Raw genomic sequence first — 19,878 nt, forward strand, 5'->3', positions numbered from 1 at the left:
GTTCACACACACTCATTGCTAGATGTCGGTGCTCATACTTTTTCACTGTAATATCCATGCTAGTTTAAATTTCTTTTTCCTGCTTTCTTCTTGTATGTTTGTTAAACCTTAAAACCCCAAAAAAATTAGTTAGTTTACTTTCCATGCTTGTAGTAGAATTAAAAAGAAAACCCAAAAATATTTCCCGTTCTTCTTTTACTTGTTGGGAGCTTTCCCGTGTAAATAGTTTTTATTTCTTTGGGGGTCGAGAAGACCATATTGAAAATGCTTAGTGGCTCTTATATGCATGATTGTTTATTTAACTTAGAGCCCATATTACTTGTCTTCTCTCTTGAGTTGAATGCTTGCAGATTCCAGCTTAGTCCAATGCACGTGCACTCTTATTATTATTCACACCGTTCGGTCGCGCAAGTGAAAGGCCATAATGATGATATATAATGTACTTATTGGGAAGAGAAAAGCTGGTATGAACTCGACCTCTCTTGTTTTTGTAAATATGATGATTCATCGTTCTTGATTCAGCTATTATGAAGTAAACATATTTGCAATGACATTTAGAGATTATAGTTGCTTGTGCCATGCTTGATTAGCTATGAGTTATAATGGTTTACCTTGCGTGCCAACATGCTATTAGAATGATTATGATGTGGTATGATGGGATGGTATCCTCCTTTAAATGTATTGACTGACTCGACTTGGCACATGTTCAGGCATGTAGTTGAATCACATCAGCATAGCCTTCATGATATTATGTTCATGGTGGATTATATCCTACTCATGCTTGTACTCGGTGTGAATTAATTTTAATGCATGTTTACGACTGTTGTCACTCTCTCAGTTGGTCGCTTCCCAGTCTTTTGCTAGCCTTCACCTGTACTAAGCGGGAATACTGCTTGTGCATCCAAACTCCTTAAACCCCAAAGTTATTCCATATGAGTCCACTATACCTACCTATATGCGGTATCTACCTGCCGTTCCAAGTAAATTTGTATGTGCCAAACTCCAAACCTTCAAATGAAATTCTGTTTTGTATGCTCGAGCAGCTCATGTGCAACTAGAGTTGCCTATATCTTCCATGCTAGGTGGGTTATTCTCAAGAGGAGTGGACTCCGCTCCTCATTCACGAGAAAGGGCCGGTAACCGGGATGCCCAGTCCCATGATCCAAAAAGATCAAAGCAAATCAAAATAATTAAACAAAACTCCCCTTGGGACCCGTTGAATGTTGGAGGCACTCGTTGTTTCGAGCAAGCCATGGATTGATGCTTGTGGAGGAGGGGGGCTATAAACTTTTACCATTCTGTTTGAGAACTGCCTATAATGCATGTAGTATGGAAGATACAGCCATCTCATAGTTGTTGCGTTGACAGTGAAAGTATGCCGCTCAAAATACTATTTATCTCTATTTCAAAACCGAGCTCTGGCACCTCTACAAATCCCTGCTTCGCTCTGCGAAGGGCCTATCTATTTACTTTTATGTTGAGTCATCACCCTTCTTATTAAAAGCACCCGCTGGAGAGCACACTGTCGTTTGCATTCATTATTATTGGTTTATATTGGGTATGACTTGACTGGATCTCTTTTACCATGAATTACAATGTTTAGTCAGTCCTTGATCTTTAAAGGTGCTCTGCATTTATGTTTTGCGGTCTCAGAAAGGGCTAGCGAGATGCCATTTTGTTATATCATGTTATAATTATTTTGAGAAAGTGTTGTCATCCGAGTTTTATTATTATGGCTCGCTAGATGATTATGCTATTGATATTAGTAATTGTGAGACCTACGTGTTATTGTGAGTATGGTTAGTTCATAATAATTGTTGAAACTTGAATGCTGGCTTTTCATGTTTACAACAACAAGAGCCAACAGAGTTTGTAAAAGTTTTTCTTTTTCTCTTTCAGTTTGTCAACTGAATTGCTTGAGGACAAGCAAGGGTTTAAGCTTGGGGGAGTTGATACGTCTCCGTCGTATCTACTTTTCCAAACATTGTTGCCCTTGTTTTGGACTCTAACTTGTATGATTTGAATGGAACTAACCCGGAGTGACGCTGTTTTCAGCAGAATTGCCATGGTGTTGTTTTATGTGCAGAAAACAAAAGTTCTCGGAATGACCTGAAACTCCACAGAATATCTTAGAATAAATAATAAAAAATCCTCGCCAAAGATGAAGGCCAGGGGGCCCACACCCTGTTCACGAGGGTGGGGGCGCGCCCCCCTACCTCGTGGGCCCCCTGGTGGCCCTCCGACGCCAACTCCAACTCCATATATTGGCTTTCGGGGAGAAAAAAAATCAGAGAGGAAGTTTCATCGCGTTTTACGATACGGAGCCGCCGCCAAGCCCTAATCTCTCTCGGGAGGGCTGATCTGGAGTCCGTTCGGGGCTCCGGAGAGGGGGATTCGTCGCCGTCGTCATCATCAACCATCCTCAATCACCAATTTCATGATGCTCACCGCCGTGCGTGAGTAATTGCATCATAGGCTTGCTGGACGGTGATGGGTTGGATGAGATTTATCATCTAATCGAGTTAGTTTTGATAGGGTTTGATCCCTAGTATCCACTATGTTCTGAGATTGATGTTGCTATGACTTTGCTATGCTTAATGCTTGTCACTAGGGTCCGAGTGCCATGATTTCAGATCTGAACCTATTATGTTTTCATGAATATATGTGTGTTCTAGATCCTATCTTGCAAGTCTATAGTCACCTACTATGTGTTATGATCCGGCAACCCCGAAGTGACAATAATCGGGACCACTCCCGGTGATGATCGTAGTTTGAGGAGTTCATGTATTCACTATGTGCTAATGCTTTGTTCCGGTTCTCTATTAAAAGGAGGCCTTAATATCCCTTAGTTTCCATTAGGACCCCGCTGCCACGGGAGGGTAGGACAAAAGATGTCATGCAAGTTCTTTTCCGTAAGCACGTATGACTATATTCGGAATACATGCCTACATTACATTGATGAACTGGAGCTAGTTCTGTGTCACCCTATGTTATGACTGTTACATGATGAACCACATCCGACATAATTATCCATCGCTAATCCGGTGCCTACGAGTTTTCCATATACTGGTTTACGCTTATTTACTTTTCCGTTGCTACTGTTACAATCACTACAAAATACCAAAAACATTACTTTTGATGTCTTTACTTTTGTTACCGTTACCACCACTATCATATTACTTTGCTACTAAACACTTTGCTGCAGATACTAAGATTCCAGGTGTGGTTGAATTGACAACTCAGCTGCTAATACTTGAGAATATTCTTTGGCTCCCCTTGTGTCGAATCAACAAATTTGGGTTGAATACTCTACCCTCGAAAACTGTTGCAATCCCCTATACTTGTGGGTTATCACGGAGGTGCCGTATCTTCGGTGCTAAGATCGGTCGGATCGTGAAGACGTACGACTACATCAACCGCGTTGTCATAACGCTTCCGCTTTCGGTCTACGAGGGTACGTGGACACACTCTCCCCTCTCGTTGCTATGCATCACCTAGATAGATCTTGTGTGATCGTAGGAAATTTTTTGAAATTACCGCGTTCCTTAACACACCGGAACCCGTCAAATTGCTCGGGGCGATCTCCACAACCTAATTGGAGACCCCGACGCTTGCCCGGAGCTTTACACTAGAATGTTTGAGCTGAGAACACCACCAACAATCTAGGGCACCAAGGCACCCAAGAGGAACAAGCTCAAGGGTACCAGCACCCAAGAGCAATAAGCTTCTCAACTTCACTTCCATGTATCACCGTAGAGAACTCAAACCGATGCACCAAATGCAAGGGCACACAGAGTGCCCAAGTCCTTCTCTCCCAAATCCACCAAATCCACTAATGCTAGGGAGGAAAATGAGAGGAAGAATGAAGAAGAGAACACGAAGAACGCCAAGATCTAGATCCAATGGGTTCCCCTCACATAGAGGAGAAAGTGATTGGTGGAAACGTGGATCTAGATCTCCAATCTCTTTTTCCCCCAAAACTAGCAAGAATCCATGAAGGGATTGAGAGATAGCAAGTTCGAAGAAAGTAAAAAATGGGGGCAAAACACGAGCGGATATGGCTCAATGGGGAAGAAGACCCCCTTTTATAGGAGGGGAAAAATCGAACCATTATCCCCATTCTCAGCCTGCAGCGAGCGGTACTACCGCTCTAGGGAGCGGTACACCGCTGGCCGCAGCGGTACTGCTGCTCGGCCCAGCGGTACTACCGCTGGGACTTCCGCACAGCACCTACGGGAGAAGGAACAAAGAGGAGGGATGTTGAGCGGCACTAGTAGCGGTAGTAGGGGCGATACTACCGCTCCTACTGCCGCTGAACCCGACACGGACACGCAGGTCTCGAGTCGACGCGGTACTAAAGCGAAACCGGAGCCGTACTACCGCCTATGGACGTGGGCGGTACTACCGCTGTGAAATAGTGGTACTACCGCTTGTGGCTTTCAGCGGTACTACTGCTCCGAGGACGCGGTACTACCGTTGGCGCCTCCCAATGTCACTTCCAAGCAAAACAGATGCTCCAGGAAAACCAGAACTGCCACTTCTGCAAATGAGCTCCGAATTGAGCAAACTCAAGCTTTTTGGATACATGAAGATGAGTAGCATCCAACAGCGAGTGTTCACGAGGGCTCGTTATGCTCACGAGTGTTCAGAGTGCTCGTTAAGGTAATAAATAACACCAAAGAATCCTATGATCCCATAAAAATTCACAATAGAATAAATTAAACAAAGACATTAAAATAATAAACAACGTAGTAGAATCCTATGATCCCATAAAAATTTCACAATGGCATAAATTAAACAAGCATTTTGGTTCCAGGTGGCTGGCTCCTGGTTGACTCTAGGGTCTCCTGGCGGCTAACTCCTAAGTATAGGAGAAATGCCGAAGTGGGTTGGGGTGCTAGGCACCTAGGTTGGGCTAACTAGGAACTCTTTTGTTAGTGGGCTGATTTTAACTAGGGGTCTCATGTCAAACTTTTTATTATTAGTGAGCAGAACGAGTTAGCTCGTGAAACTCGTTTGCTCACTCGTTAAGCTCATTAAACTTAATGAGAAAAAAACATTGTTCAGCTTGGTTCATTAACTAAAGAGCAAGAGCCAAAACGAGCCAAACTATTGAGCGCTCACTATGCTCGCGAGCTTCAAACTTTTCGCCCAACCCTAATGGAAACCCTTCTACAATCTCCATATAATTAGGGTTGGGTAGCTGAATCTGATAGTGACTTTAGAGCAACTCTAACAGATCCACTGAAACCTCGCCGACCCTTATAATTATGTACATTTTACAGGTTTTGTCTTTTTTAAACCTGAACATGCCCGGTAAAAAATCGCCTGGTCCATATTAAATATACAGGCGGCCCGTAAGACCCCCCTCCCCCCGCTGCTATATGTACGTGACATCGGCGTTTTAGAATTCACATCCTTCATATTCCCCGTTCCCTGTGCCACAATCCATATTACCGGGCGAGAGATTCCCCATGTTTCTTTCCCTTTCTCGCAGATCCATGGCCAAAGCAGCTCGCGGGCGTGGCGTCCGCTGAGGGTTGCCACCACGCAAGCTCGCCCGGCATGACACGGAGGTCGAAACTCCAGTCGGGTCGCCGTCGGGCCGTAGCAAGTGGTGGTCGAGACATGTGGCCCGCTTCAAAGAGCTCGACACGATGCTTTTCCCGCACACCAAGAGGTGCTGTGCTGCGGATCAGGATCTCCATGCCGCCCACCGTGCGGTGGCGGACGGAGCAGAGGGTGATGCCGAAAGGTTCGCTGCCGCCAAGGAAGAGCACGAGTATGCCCATGCTTGCTGGAGGTCGGTGGAAGATTTCTGCCTTGGCATCAAGGCATGAGATCCAGCCATCCCTAGGTTTAATCTATTTAGTTTAATCTAGGTTTATATTATGTATGTATGATGAACTCCAGTTGTGTTGTTCAGAACTTTGTAGCGCGACCTAAATTTTAAGTTTGCAGTATGGTTCTAATGGATCTGTTCTGCCGAGTCTTGCGCGATACCGCAAAAACGTTTTACAGGATCCCTGAAACGAATTTTGTGGGGCATATTTTTAGTGGATCTGTTAGAGTTGTTGTTAGTCCGGTATACTTTTGTTTGTGGTGGCTATGGCCTTTAAGGGGGGCTGCATATTGTGACAATGAATAGTCATGGTTTAGTTTTTGGTTATAGTAAGAAGAGGCAGGGGAGGTATGCCTAAGATGTAAAGGAGAGAAACCTCCAAAAGAGAAGAACTGACACACTTGATCTCTTCGTGATGCTCCACTTGAACTTGCACACCGCAATCTTGATGACGATCACCACTTGATTTCATCCTCCATAGGTTGTATAATATCTTCCTCTTGACGCAAGCCCATGGAAACATACCTAACCCCACATAGAACTCTCACGTAGACCATGGGTTAGTACACAAAGCGTAATGGACAATGCTTACCATACTATGGGATCACTTGATCCCTCTCAGTACATCTTCTATGCTTTGTGCGTTGATCAACTTGAATCACTCTCTGTACTTAGTCTTGATCAACCTTGAATCTTTCCAACTCTCTTCATTTGGATGATGTCTTGAAGGGCATCTCCATCCTGACCCCTAACACGGAGATGGTTTGTACTGGTGTTCGGACATGGATATGGGAGGCGGCCATCCCACCATGTACCTCATATGTCTGTTTTCATTAACTTCAAAAAAACATTTCGCTTAAATCTTCCACAAATTAGCAGCCTTTTGCCAAATATTATAAAGAACCTTAATATAAAATCTTAATAAACAACTAATCACCTTGCTAATCATAGACCTTTCTGCCAAATGGGTTTGGTCACTTTCAAACCCTTCCAGCAAGTGCCCAAACTATTTGCAAAGCTTTTGTCACTCCGCTACCATGTGATAAAGAACTTTAAAACTACTGACTTGCCAAATGCTAAAGTACACCTTGGGCCAAATGCCCCAAAAAAAATTGTAAAGCTTCCGCCAAATGCACAAATACTAATCTTTTAACATGCCAGCCTTTGACCAATTAACAACAACAGTCCGCCATACATATTCTGCATGCGCTACAACCAAAGTTAGAACTTGAAAGCCCTGACAAGAGGGCATTAGCACGTAGCATTGAAAAGCTCTATCTCTTGACATTTTGGCAACTACATGTGTTCGAGTTTGTTCAAGAGAAAAACAGAAAAATTTGAATAAGTAATTAAGTGGGAGGATCCGAGTATTTTTCTTTCATGCTAGATTTAACTTTGACAATGTACATATAAACTTTGGCTGAAGCTCTAGTGGTATGTATATCAAAATATATTACATAACTAATCTTATATATGTTACCTTGTATGAGTATGTTTCTAGAGAGGAGGCCAAGCTGGCGCAACTGGAGGTAAACTCGAAGACTCCATTGTATGATGGTTGTGATCCCGAGGTGACCCGTTTGAGTTTCACACTCGAACTTCTAAAGACGAAGGCCAAAAACAAATGGACAGTTGCAAGCTTCGATAAGCATTTGAAGTATCTACATAATAAAGTTCTTCCCGTAGGGAACCTGTGTCCTACTAGTGTCGATGAGGCCAAGAAGATCTTGTGCCCTCTGGATCTGCCCCACATTAGATACCATGCATGCATCAACGATTGCATCATTTATCGGAATGAGCACGTAGAAAAAACAGTTGTCCGGTGTGCAATGCTTCTCGATACAAGAAGGCCGGGAAGAAATCTCCTTAGAAAGTTGTATGGTACTTACCGATCACTCCCCATCTGCAGCATTATTTCGTAGATTCTAAATAAGCAAAGCTCATGCGCTGGCACGCGGTGAGACACCTAACGGTTGCTAGCCAGTGGCGAGCATTCTCCGCAGAATATGGGTATTTCGTAGATGATGCAATGAACATCGTGCTTGGCGCGAGTACCGGTGGCATGAATCCATTTGGCAATCAGAACACCAACCATAGCACATGGCCTGTGTTTGTATGGATGTATACCTCCTGGTTGTGCATCAAGTCAAAGTACATACACACGAGCATGCTGATTCAAAGGCCGAAACAACCGGAAAATAATATTAATCTGTATCTGGGGCTACTGAAAGAGGAGTTAGACACGTTATGGAAAACACTGGCCAAAACATGGGACGCCAGCAAAGGAAACTATTTCTATATTAGAGCCACGCTGATAACAACGGTGCACGACTATCTCGGTTACCGATATGTCGCAGGCCAGGTGTGCCACGGATATTGCGGGTGCACCCGGTGCATGAGTGATACAACGTCTCAGCAGTTAACGAAAGATGGAGTGTTTCGGAAAATGTTAATGAATTATAAAAAAATGTTTATATTTAAAAAATGTCATGATTGGAAAGATCTATAGAATTTTAAAATTGTTCAAATCTTCTTTACAATATTCTGAAACTATATAAATATTTTTGGATTCTTAAAATCTTCAAGAATTTGAAAAAATATTCACCAACTTGAGAAAAAACTCGGTTTTGAAAAAAGTTCTCATACTTGAAAAAAAAACTCAAATTTTAAAGAATCTGCAGGAATGTTTTAAAAATATTTGCAGCTTTGGAAATTGTCCACAATATTTTTTTAAACCTCATGAATCTCAGAAATGTTTGTGAATTAGAAATATTCACGAATGAAAATAATATTATACTAATTAATAAAATAATCACAAATGTGTACACATTTTTAAGTATGGCATCTCTGATGCCTGGGGCGGTTTATGTCATCACGGGCATGTCAATTTTCTTCAGCAAGCATGATAAATAATTGCCAAGCTCAATTGTTTGTTGGGATTTGTCATGCTTGATGGAGGAAATTGATGTGCTTGCGACAACATAATTTTTCATCTTAGATGTAAGATTTGCCATACTTCAAAATTGCGACAAAAAATATGGCTTGATAGTTAGATTTCTAGTTGCGCCTTGTTTCGTCGGAGCTCCTATTCTAGCCTTCGGCGAGGAATAAACACTATGCGCAGTTTGGACCGACCATGAGCGCTAGGTGCGGTCCTCCCGTGTTGGTTCGCTCAGTCCTCTCCGCTCGCTTTTTCGTCATTTGTTCGCGATTCTAAGAAAACCATTGGCACAGAAAACCAACAACCTCCTAGTTTGAACAAAAGACGACTATTCGTTATATTTAGAAAGTTTGTAGAATTTGTTCTTGTTAAAAAGTATTCATGATTAGTAAGGTGTTTAGAATTGCAAAAACATGAATTTGAAAAATGCTGAACAATTCTTTATAACATTCGTAAATTAAAAAGTTCACAAATTTTAGAAAATCTTCATGAATGTTTTAAAAATAATCGGAGATTTGAAAATTGTTCAATTTTTTATATCTCACTTATATTAGAAATGTTTGCGAATATAAAAATATTCACAATTTGGAGTAATATTATACTAATTTATGAAATATTCACAAATGTATAACGATATTAAAGCATCGCAAATCTGATACCCGGGGCGGTAAATTATGTTTCACGAACATGGCAATCTCCTTCAGCAAGCATGGTAAATTCTTGCGTGCTCAGTGTTTTGCCAGAATTTGCCATTCTTGATGAAAGAAATTGTAGTGCTCGCAATAATATAATTTTCATCCCAGACTACAGATTTTCCATACATCAAAGATGTTAAATTTTTAACATTCGTGTTTAGGAAAAATATAGCTTGATAGTTGGATTCCTAGTTAGGCCTTGTTTTGTCGGAGCTCGTATTCCTACCTTCAAAGGGGAATTGTCACTATATCGCACAATTTGGGCTGTCCCGCGAGAGCTAGGTGTAGTCCTATCATGTTGGTCCGCTCATTCCTCTCCACTCGGTTTTGCCCCCTATTGTTCGCTATTCCGAAAAAACAATCAGTATAGAAAACCAACAACCTCCTGGTTTACCCCTAAAGAAATAGCCACCTGGTTTTAAAAAAGACCGCTATTGATTATTAATAATTAATAAGATATTTGAAAAGTTTTTACATTGTAAAAATGTTCACGGAATTTTAAAATTGTTCTTGTTTAAAAAATGTCATGTTTGGGAAAATGTATAGCATTTGGAAAAAGTTCCAGAATTCTACTAAATATTCATGCATTATAAAAATATTTTTCGATTTTTAAAAATGTTCATGAATTAGAAAAATATTCAGGAATTTTATAAATATTTTCAAATTTGAAAAATATTCGCAGATTTGAAAAAATCTTCACGTTTTAAAAAAATCAGGTAGCTCTAATGGTCTTTGGAATTTAAAAATATTCACAAATTTGGAATGATGAATACAAATTTATAAATTACTCTGTTTGTGAATTTGAAAATTATTCAAGCTGGCCAGAGCAAAAATGGACAAGATCCGCCACTGTTCCAAACTTTGATACCATCAAGATGGTATATCAGTCAGACCCGCAAAATAAAAAGATGAAAAAAAAACTCATGCTCCTGTCCACCTCTTCTTCTAACAGAGCATTCTCTGTTCACGCAAAGAGGAAAGCGGGAAAAAAAAGAGAGAGCCTTCTTCAGTTATTGGTAATTCGAGACTACCTTGTAGTCTTCATAGCATTAGTTGTCCAGACTATCTTTCATATAAGGGAAAACAATCAGTAGAGAAAACCAACAACCTCCTGGTTTACCCCTAAAGGAATAGCTACTTGGTTTGAAAAAAGACCGCTATTGATTATTAATAATTAATAAGATATTTGAAAAGCTTTACATTAGAAAAATGTTCACGGAATTTTAAAATTGTTCTTGTTTAAAAAATGTCATGTTTGGGAAAATGTATAGCATTTGGAAAAAGTTCAAGAATTCTATTAAATATTCATGCATTATAATTTTTTTGTAGATTTTTAAAAACATCCATGAATTATAAAAATACTCAGGAATATTATAAATATTTTCAAATTTGAAAAATGCCCACGTTTTAAAAAACATTAGGTATCTTTAATGGTCTTTTGAATTTAAAAATATTCAAAAATTTGGAACGATGAATACAAATTTATATATTACTCTATTTCTGAATTTGAAAATTATTCAAGCTGACCAGAGCAAAAATTGACAAGATCCGCCACTGTTCCAAACTGAGATACCATCAAAATGGTATATCAGTCGGACCCGCAAAATAAAAAGATGGAAAAAAGAGTCAATTACACCACTGGTGTCACAACTTGGCACGAAAAGTCAGTTTAGTGCTAAAACTTGCGGCATACGTTGAACTGGTGCCACAACTTGGCTTTGATGTGCATATACGGTGCAAATCACGTTTCTATACGAACTAAGTGCTGATTAGGCACGCCGACGTGGCATGGGGCCCGCTGTCAGCGATTAGATGGCAAAGTGGACGTGTGGCTATTTTATAAAAAAAACTTGATTTTTTTCCTCATAGAAATACTATGCCACGGCCACAAGGGTCCCACAAATGAATGAAAAAATTGTACGTGTGAGGACTCGAACAGCTGACCTGTAAATAGCAGCAGCGCAAGGCAAACTACCTGACCCTCAAGCATTTTATGTAATGACTGTGTGCTGCTGCTATATATTCTTTGACTATCAAGCGGGGTGCAGTCCATACATCCCATTTTGCACTGGTTTTTTTCAGAAATTTATAGAATATATGTAAATTATAATAGTGTGTTATAATAATATATATTATAAAATAAATTTCATTATAAAATAATCACAGATGGATTTACCATTTATCTATGTAATAAATTATGAATTACAAAGTTGTTCATGTAATACTTTGCATATTGAATAAGAACATATACTCAATAAATTCTTATATAAGTTTAAAATTGTTCACAGTTTTAACAAAATATTAATGTAATATACAAATGCATTCATGCTTTAAGTAAGTGTTTAAGTTCTTATATATTTTAGTGAATGCTTATATAAGTTTAAAAATGTTCACAACTTAAAAAAGATATTCATGTAGTGTATAAAAGTGTTCCTGCTTTAATAAAGTTTTTTAGTTCACTACATATTTTCATAGATTCTTAAATAAGTTTTAAAATGTTCACAGTTTTAACAAAATATTCATGTAGTATATAAAAGTTTTCATGCTTTAAAAAACATATATTCATATAATCTCTACTCCTAATGAAGCAGTTGGTAGTCTCCGCCGGTTAATTTTCGTCCCACCACTTTCGTCCGGTTTTTTTCGTAGGTTAACCGTCGTAGAATTTTTTCGTCGCCCACCTCCGACCATCCCGTGCAAAAAAAAAAAAACATAGGCCACCATCCGTTTCTCGATCCACCCGATGCGACCGCCCTATCTCCCTCGTCTAGGGATGCAGCGCCGCCCCAATCTCCCCACTCCGTGAAAAATTAGACGAACGAGGCTCCCTCCCTCCCTCGAACCCTAGCTACCCCTCGTCTCCTCGCCTCCAGCCGCACCCGCCGCCGCACCCCAATCCCCGATCTGACCCCCCTCCTCATGCCCTCTCCATCCTGCTCCTCAAGACGTCACCATCGCCTCCGTTCGTCTTCTCCCGCGCCGACGCCGTCGAGGCCGAGTCGTTCGACTTCCCGCTCTGGCAGGTCTGCGCGGCCGCGTGCGGGGCGTTCGTCTTCTCCCGCGCCGACGCCGTCGAGGCCGAGGCGTTCGACTTCCCGCTCTGGCAGGTCTGCGCGACCGCGTGCGGGGTGGGGCCGGCCGAGGTGGCGTCCCTTGACGGGCGCACCAGGCTGCGCGCCGCCGCGGCGGCTGGCAGGACCGGCGCCGGAGTGGCCAACCCCACGGCCGTGGCCGTCACCCACGTGCTCCACAACAAGCGCGAGTTCATGTACACGTCTGATATCGTGCTGTGTCCATCTGTTCATCGTTTCATGATCTGATCCATGGTTTCTGTATTTGCAGTTCGCCTGACACATCTACTCCCGATGATAGTGAATTATATCAAGCTGGTGCTAAAAGAAGGTTTGTGTTTATCCTCTCTAATATATTTTTTACTGTTGTTGTACTTGGTTGGTCGCTAATGCTTTTTTGATACAACGTAAGCAGGACTCTTAACCCCTCTATTCCTCATAAGGAGAGCTTGGAATCAGAAGATTTTTCTGCAAAGTAGGTTTCCCTTTGGCTCTAATTCATGATATTTGGTAACTTGCTGCTGTTGTAGTTATATTGATAACCTGGTGATTTCAGATACCAACAAAAATTTATTTGCCTACATAGTATTACGGTTGCAGAAGTCCTTGTGGATATCCTATACAGTATAAATATGAACCACCACTTGGTGGATCCCTGCTGTTTAGAGCTCTGCTCTGTTAATGCTACTTTGAGTCTAGATGGCATTAACTACAGAGAAGGGATCTAGCTAGGTTTGCAATGGCATGTGTACTAACGAATCATTTTAGTCTCAGGCTTTCCCTGCAAAACTGAAGTTCATGTCTCATGTTTGGATTAATCATGGTGTAGTCTGATGGTAATTTGTCTACTTAATGCAGTTTACGTATTCTTCCACAACTTCATTTCATGCTTTCAGAGTTAAAGTTTTGGGGATAGTTTGGATGTTATACCCAAGGCATTATAATTGCTCTATATTATTCTTAATTTCATATATCATCACCTTAGACTACTCGAACTGTCGGCCATGCTTTGTGATCATGTGCGACGAGCATATTGTTCGGTGCTGCTATTTTCCATTCGCTGCTGGGTTGCTTCTACTCTCCACCAACCTGTCAAGTGGCAAAGAGTAGGTTTGACCTCAATTTCGATGCAGACATTGGATGTGATGCATGTACTTGCTAATTAAGTGATTTGGATCTTGCCCTCAATTAGCAATCTCAAAGAAGTGGGGTTTATGAATTTTGAGTGGACTGTAGCTTCGCTTAATTGACTGACAGTTGTATTTGACTGCATAACTGGATTAATTGATTTCATGGAAGATGCCGGTTTTGACCTTGGTTGATCATGCTTTGTTCCGTGTTTGACCTGCAACATATTTTCTATGCATTCGCAGAAATGGTAACTGAATAATTACTTCATACTACAGAACATCTTGCTTAATACCTGAGTCCCCGGCCCTCGTTGCTACAGGTTTATCTGCCCAATAACATGAGTTGATTTTTTCACCCAAAAAGGTTGAAATCAACTGATTTGCATACACAATTAAATAGTGAGCATCGCGTTTTATTAGGAAAATTTATTAGTTCATACACAATTAGAAAGTTGCATGAAGATTACATTATTTTTCTTGAACATGTTCTATTGTAAAGATAAGGTCAGAGGCATACCAACACAATGCTCTGTTTAGTGAAGCTACAAAACCCACCATCATAACTGATAATTCCGTGTTTTATTGCCTGGTGAATATTTATTCTGTTTCAATGCTGACAAATTGGCCCTTCGTTGATCGATATGGTTCCCTTTGAATGACATGAAGGAGGAATAAGGGTTGCTTCTCACTCCCTTTTGGTCTGTGCTGGCGTGGACGGAGGGTGACCAAGGCCTGTCCGATCAAAGGTGGCCGGTGAGCCTCTTGGTCTGTGCAGGTAAAATTTCTCACTCCCTTTTATCTTTTCGTGACTTCTTCTTTTGGGGCCTGCTGAATTGGTTTGCTTGGTGCAACTGAGAAAATAAGATGACCTGGTGAGGTGAGGAAAAAACATACAATGGGGGCATGCCAAATTGGTGTAGTTGAAGCATGTGTCCTGCTTACACCATCTTAGGAACATGGCAGAGGAAGGTGTTGATTAATTGGTAGGCAAATTAAGCGTTTCATGGGAATCCTCGGTTAATCTAACATGAAGGATGGAGTGTTTCCATGGTTGTGAATTTTTCTCATAGAAAGTTGAACGTAGAGGATTTACGTGTAACATAAAGCTTCGTATAATGGATCATGTTTGCCCTGTCCAGTTACTTAACTTCTAATAACATTGGGCCTGTAAGGAAGTGCTTATCTAATAAATAAATATACTCATGCTTGATTTGCATTGTTGATTGACAATATGGTCTCTACTGAACCATTAAAAATACCTGGCTTCCTGATCTCAGACCCAAAATATGCTCTCTGTTGCTATTGTTTTTCCCAATTAATTCTACAATTACTCCTTTTATTTAGTGATGTATTCCTCATATGCTTAACTATCTCTTCTTCTTTTTTGACATTGAAGATCATTTAGAGTAATTCATTTTTGTTCATCCTGAAATTCAGCGAACGGACATCAAATATATTACATTAGATGATGGGGGAAACTGTACTTGCAGTGCTTCAGTTCTGCAACAATGGACTCCCCGAAGTGCCAACACCTTTACATGGATATTCAGGATATTTTTGAAGGTTAGAATATGAAAGTAGAACAACAAGTTCCATTACTTTGGGAAAAATGTCCGGCCCTAAGCTGAGAAAAGTGTAATTAGGATGATAATCTGGTTATTTTATGCGGACAATGCTTTGCATACTCCCAACTTGTCTGTTCTTATTTCTTTCATCTCAGGGACATTACCTTCCTGAAACGGGAGGTCTATGTCTTCTGAAGAGCAAATTGTCAGAACAGTAAGTTTCTAAATCCTGCCATATTATTGCATTTATTTGACTACATGCATGCGCAAATTTCACAGTCGACAATTGCATGTACTGAAAAATTTAATGCATCCAGATCTTAAGAAGGCCAAACAATTGGACCAGGAAACAAAATCATAGATATGGTATGCTTGGTCCAGACTACAACCGTTTGTTGTCTTGCTTCGGACAGTCTTTCATTGTGCTATATTTGTGAAAAGGTAATATTTTGTGTTGTCTGCACACATTATCAGCTAGCCTATGCTAAATGTCCATTAATTTTGCAGGTAAAGACATATGAGAAGCAAAGGGGATAAAATGAATCCACATATAGTGTGCCTTTTCTGGCCCAATTCCATGTTTGAAGTCTTGTATATAGAATGCTATAATCCATACCGAACTGCTATTCCTGACATGACAATGGTTTCAGGGTATTTTTTGAACTGATATGGAGGGACTACTTCGGATTTCTTTTCAGCAAAATATGGGAACTCCATTTTCTTGCAAGGTAAATAAGATACAATTGTATCATTCTGAATTTTTTCGCACATGTATGTTACGAAAAGGATGCACATGTGTTTTTCTTCTGTGATCTCCTACGATGATCAATTCTGAAAGAATTCTGCTGTGATCATTGCTAATTGTTATTTATTATCAAAACTTCGGGTCATAGATTTAATTGCTAATTGTTATTCATCGTATTTCCTGTTCAATCAAAGACATTTGTGATTCAGAACATCGAGAGTTTAGAGGGTTAGAGCTCAAAAGTACTAGCAGACTGCGAATATATTCAGTCAAACATATTTTATTTATTTATCTTCTTTACATGTCTGCGAGGGTAACCATAGAACTATTTTTGTTTTTCTCCATGTCGAAGTAAAACTGAGCAGGGTGTGTGTCCTGTTAAAAGAATAAAGAAAAACAATGTTCCTCATGCTGCAAATATAGCTCAAAACTTTCTCATTTTTGTTTACAATGGACAACACACGTCTTAGGTTATCCACGAGGTGTCTCAAGGTGAACTCCATGGTACCCGATCAAGTGGCTGGAGGGAATGGTGTATGCTCACAAGGTGCATGATTTAGCTGTGCTTCTAACTATATGTGTGCTCATGGCCTCATGGGTTCTGATATTAGCTGTGCTGGCTATATTTGGTTTTTTATAGACCAATTTGTTTCACCTGGACAAGAATCCCACGAACCCATGCCAAATTGTTTGTAAACCATGGATGAGACTTCATTGTCTGCAAAACATGGGCTAGACTTATTTTGGCATAGGCAGTGCAGAAATTCACATGATATGCACTGTACTATTGCTTGTTCTTCAGCCAATCATCAATATAGTTCCTTTTTTTATGTGTCTCTGTATTGAACTCATATGTTTTGCCAGTATATAGAGATAATAATATGCAGATTTAGTGATCTATACATGCAGAAAGTTTGTTTGTTCTCTTTTAGTAATCATATGCGGATCATCAATATTCAATATCAGATGACACATTGGCCACAACATTCAGTAAATGTGTTAATCCTAATAAATCAAGAACGGTTGCTGATTCTAGATATTGATAGAATGCTAATAAATTACACCCTAGAGCAATATGAGAGTATTTAAATTTTGATGGACCTAAACCTATCAGGCACAGTACAAAAGCTCTTTTAAAATATCGACATTTATCCAGTTTGCATTTTTTTTGTACTGGAGTTAAACCGTTCCAGTTCGTGAATCTGAAGTCGGCTTCAGTATATATCAATTGGAAGTCGGCTTGTATGGCTCTGCCTGTATATCTACATTTTGCAAACGCATTTTATGCCTGACATTTGTCTCTCTTTATTTATGAAGAACTATTCTAGAGCTCAAGCCATCAGGTACGCTTTAGATACAAACTCGCTCTCAACGTAGTTTCCATGTAGTGTTAAATTCCGGTGAACTATATCTCACCCCATGCATGCTGCCTACCCCTTTGTTGCAGACACAAAGTTGCATGAGACCAGATCGATTAGGTATACTTTGTTACTGACTGATTGGTTCGTGGATTAAGCATGGACTGTAGTAAATTGGGAGTTGTAGGAGGAAAGGAGAATAGAAGAGAAGAAAGAGGACTTATTTCATTGGATTCGCGGTTGTTTGATTCCTTTTTGCTGCAAGGATAGATCTCCGTTGACCACATATTCAGTACTAGGTCAAAAGCTTATTTTAAATTCTAGGAATAAATGGGTTCATAATTTGGTTGTGGCACCCACATGAAAGCTGTAGAGTTCATCGATATCTTTCCAAGGATACTAAGTTTCTGCAATTCAGCATAATGATTGTCAAGATATCACCAAAACATATTTCTATGTTCGGGGATTTTTAATACTAGAATATTTTCTGTTTTACAAGAATTACTCTACTTACAGGAAGAACCAGTTTTTGGCCACCACATGAACTTGCAAATGATCTCCTTCTGATATTCATAATATTCTCATTTGCTTGATTTTGTGAAGTGCATTAAGATTTACAGTATAGAGCAGATATGTTCAGAATGGTTTCAATGTTAAGTGAAAGATAGGAAGACATGATTTCAGTATCTTGATGAGGGCCAGATTTAACATGCTGATGAATAACGTCTTTTATATTGCTGGGACATGTTTTTGGCCTCGCATTACTTGACTCTGCAGCTGGTTTGTAGAGCATCTTCTCTTCTTCTTTTAGGTTCTTCGGAGGAGCGACACTGCCTGTGGGTCGTGGACAAAGCGGCTGCTACTTCCAGGTTCGATTTTTTGCTGATCAGTTCCTGGTGATGGGATTATGGTTTTCTGTGTGACTTATCCTGAAGAGATTTTTGTTTTTGTTTTTGGTTTTGATGGTGAATTTAGGATAACAGGGACAATGTTGTTGCCATACCGGCAGGTGCTGGACATGATTCTCAAAGAAGATACAGATGTGCATGCTTCATATCTTCTACACGCTTATGCAAAGCGGGATTTTATTCATATTTTGATTAGCTTAATTTCTTATGCTAATGTTTGCTTCTGCCTGAAGGATACATATGGCATGTTTTGTGAGCGGTGGGTATGGATGAGGTGAGAGCGTCTGTTAGTGCGTCATTTTTGTTGGATACTTTAATCTGTTAAGGTTGGTATATATTGAGTGTTGATGATGACATGTTTATTTTGATTGGCGTGGTTGCCTCAAAGTAATGCCCTGCTACTCCTTGGGGGGCGTGAGTGAAGATTTATGCCTTGAGCATAGGAATGAGGGAGTAGGTCTCCAAACAGAATAGGCGATGATGCTAGGAGAAAAAGAAGACTTTGATCTGGTTCTTCAAAGAGGTACATCGAGGAACAAGTACATGGTGCTACTCGATGGTCAGCCAGATTCTGACTATTATTTTGGGATGCCAAAGAGATAGCACATGATGTTCGACCGCTGGGGAATTGAAGTATAGTGCTTACCAATATACTGGCATGTATTTTTTTTCTAAAGGATATAGTGGTTTCCTTTAGTTGAAATACATAAAATTTTCACCCCCAATGATTCAACAAGAGTTGTTCATTAAAAGCGTGTGGTCTCTTTCTTCATCAAGAATTGAAATAATCTGTGCTATTAGAACTCCATAGATAGCAATAATATAATTTTCACATGGGGTGACCTTTATTGGCTAATTGTATAGCTTATGATCTTATGGAGTTTAGGTTTGTAAATCCACGTATTTTTTAGATGAAGAAACAAAGGAGATAACTATATCAAGGATCACATATGGTTAAATGTAGAAAGAATGAACACGGTGGCATATCAGTTGCAACATGGTGAAAATTTTAGGATAGATAAACGAATTGCTCTGTCGGTTCAAGAGTTAATAAAAAAATGAACACAGTGGCACAGGAATACTTTGCGGTAATGCATGATATTCGACTGTATGTTACAACGTGGCAATAACTCAGGATATATCGGATCTGCCTTTATGACGGTGGTGGATCAGCACGAACACAAGGGGTGGGGATCAGGGCGGAGAGTAGGCGGTTGGCTGGGGACTCCTTGGTGGTCTGTGGGGGGTATACAATGTGAAGGTGGGAGGGCGCCATGGCGAGGTGAGGTGGGCATCATCTGGTTTTAAAAAAGAGGGCTTCAGCGAGAAATGTCCCGCTACAGCGAGAAACCGAGCGGGAAGGGATGGGTTCAATAGAAAAAGGGAATGATGTGTCGTGGGTTGAGTTTTTTGTGTTAGGACCGTGTGTTGGAGATAAAATGACGGATAGTCTGGAGAAGCACATTTGTCCTCCGCATATGGTCTGGATTTGAAGAAGTCCATATTGTCCAGATGGTTGAATTTTGGGGTGCATGTAGGGTGCCATTTGATGTTCGAACACGCCCAAATATACGAGGAAGAAATGAACTTCGACCTTCGAAACGGCCTTAATCATCTGTTTGA

At 40.3% G+C, this 19,878-nt stretch overlaps 1 long non-coding RNA gene across 1 annotated transcript; it reads left to right on the forward strand.

Moving 5' to 3' along the window:
- Nucleotides 1-12,837: 12,837 nt before the first annotated feature.
- Nucleotides 12,838-19,035, forward strand: LOC119288296. The gene is made up of 11 exons (XR_005141148.1): nucleotides 12,838-12,880; nucleotides 12,965-13,024; nucleotides 14,346-14,454; nucleotides 15,117-15,242; nucleotides 15,400-15,458; nucleotides 15,562-15,685; nucleotides 15,752-15,797; nucleotides 15,895-15,972; nucleotides 16,460-18,216; nucleotides 18,323-18,529; nucleotides 18,644-19,035. It is a non-coding gene; the product is annotated as an uncharacterized LOC119288296 (long non-coding RNA).
- Nucleotides 19,036-19,878: the final 843 nt, after the last annotated feature.

The sequence above is a fragment of the Triticum dicoccoides genome, chromosome 4A (assembly GCF_002162155.2).
Source record: "Triticum dicoccoides isolate Atlit2015 ecotype Zavitan chromosome 4A, WEW_v2.0, whole genome shotgun sequence".
Taxonomy (NCBI): Eukaryota; Viridiplantae; Streptophyta; class Magnoliopsida; order Poales; family Poaceae; genus Triticum; species Triticum dicoccoides.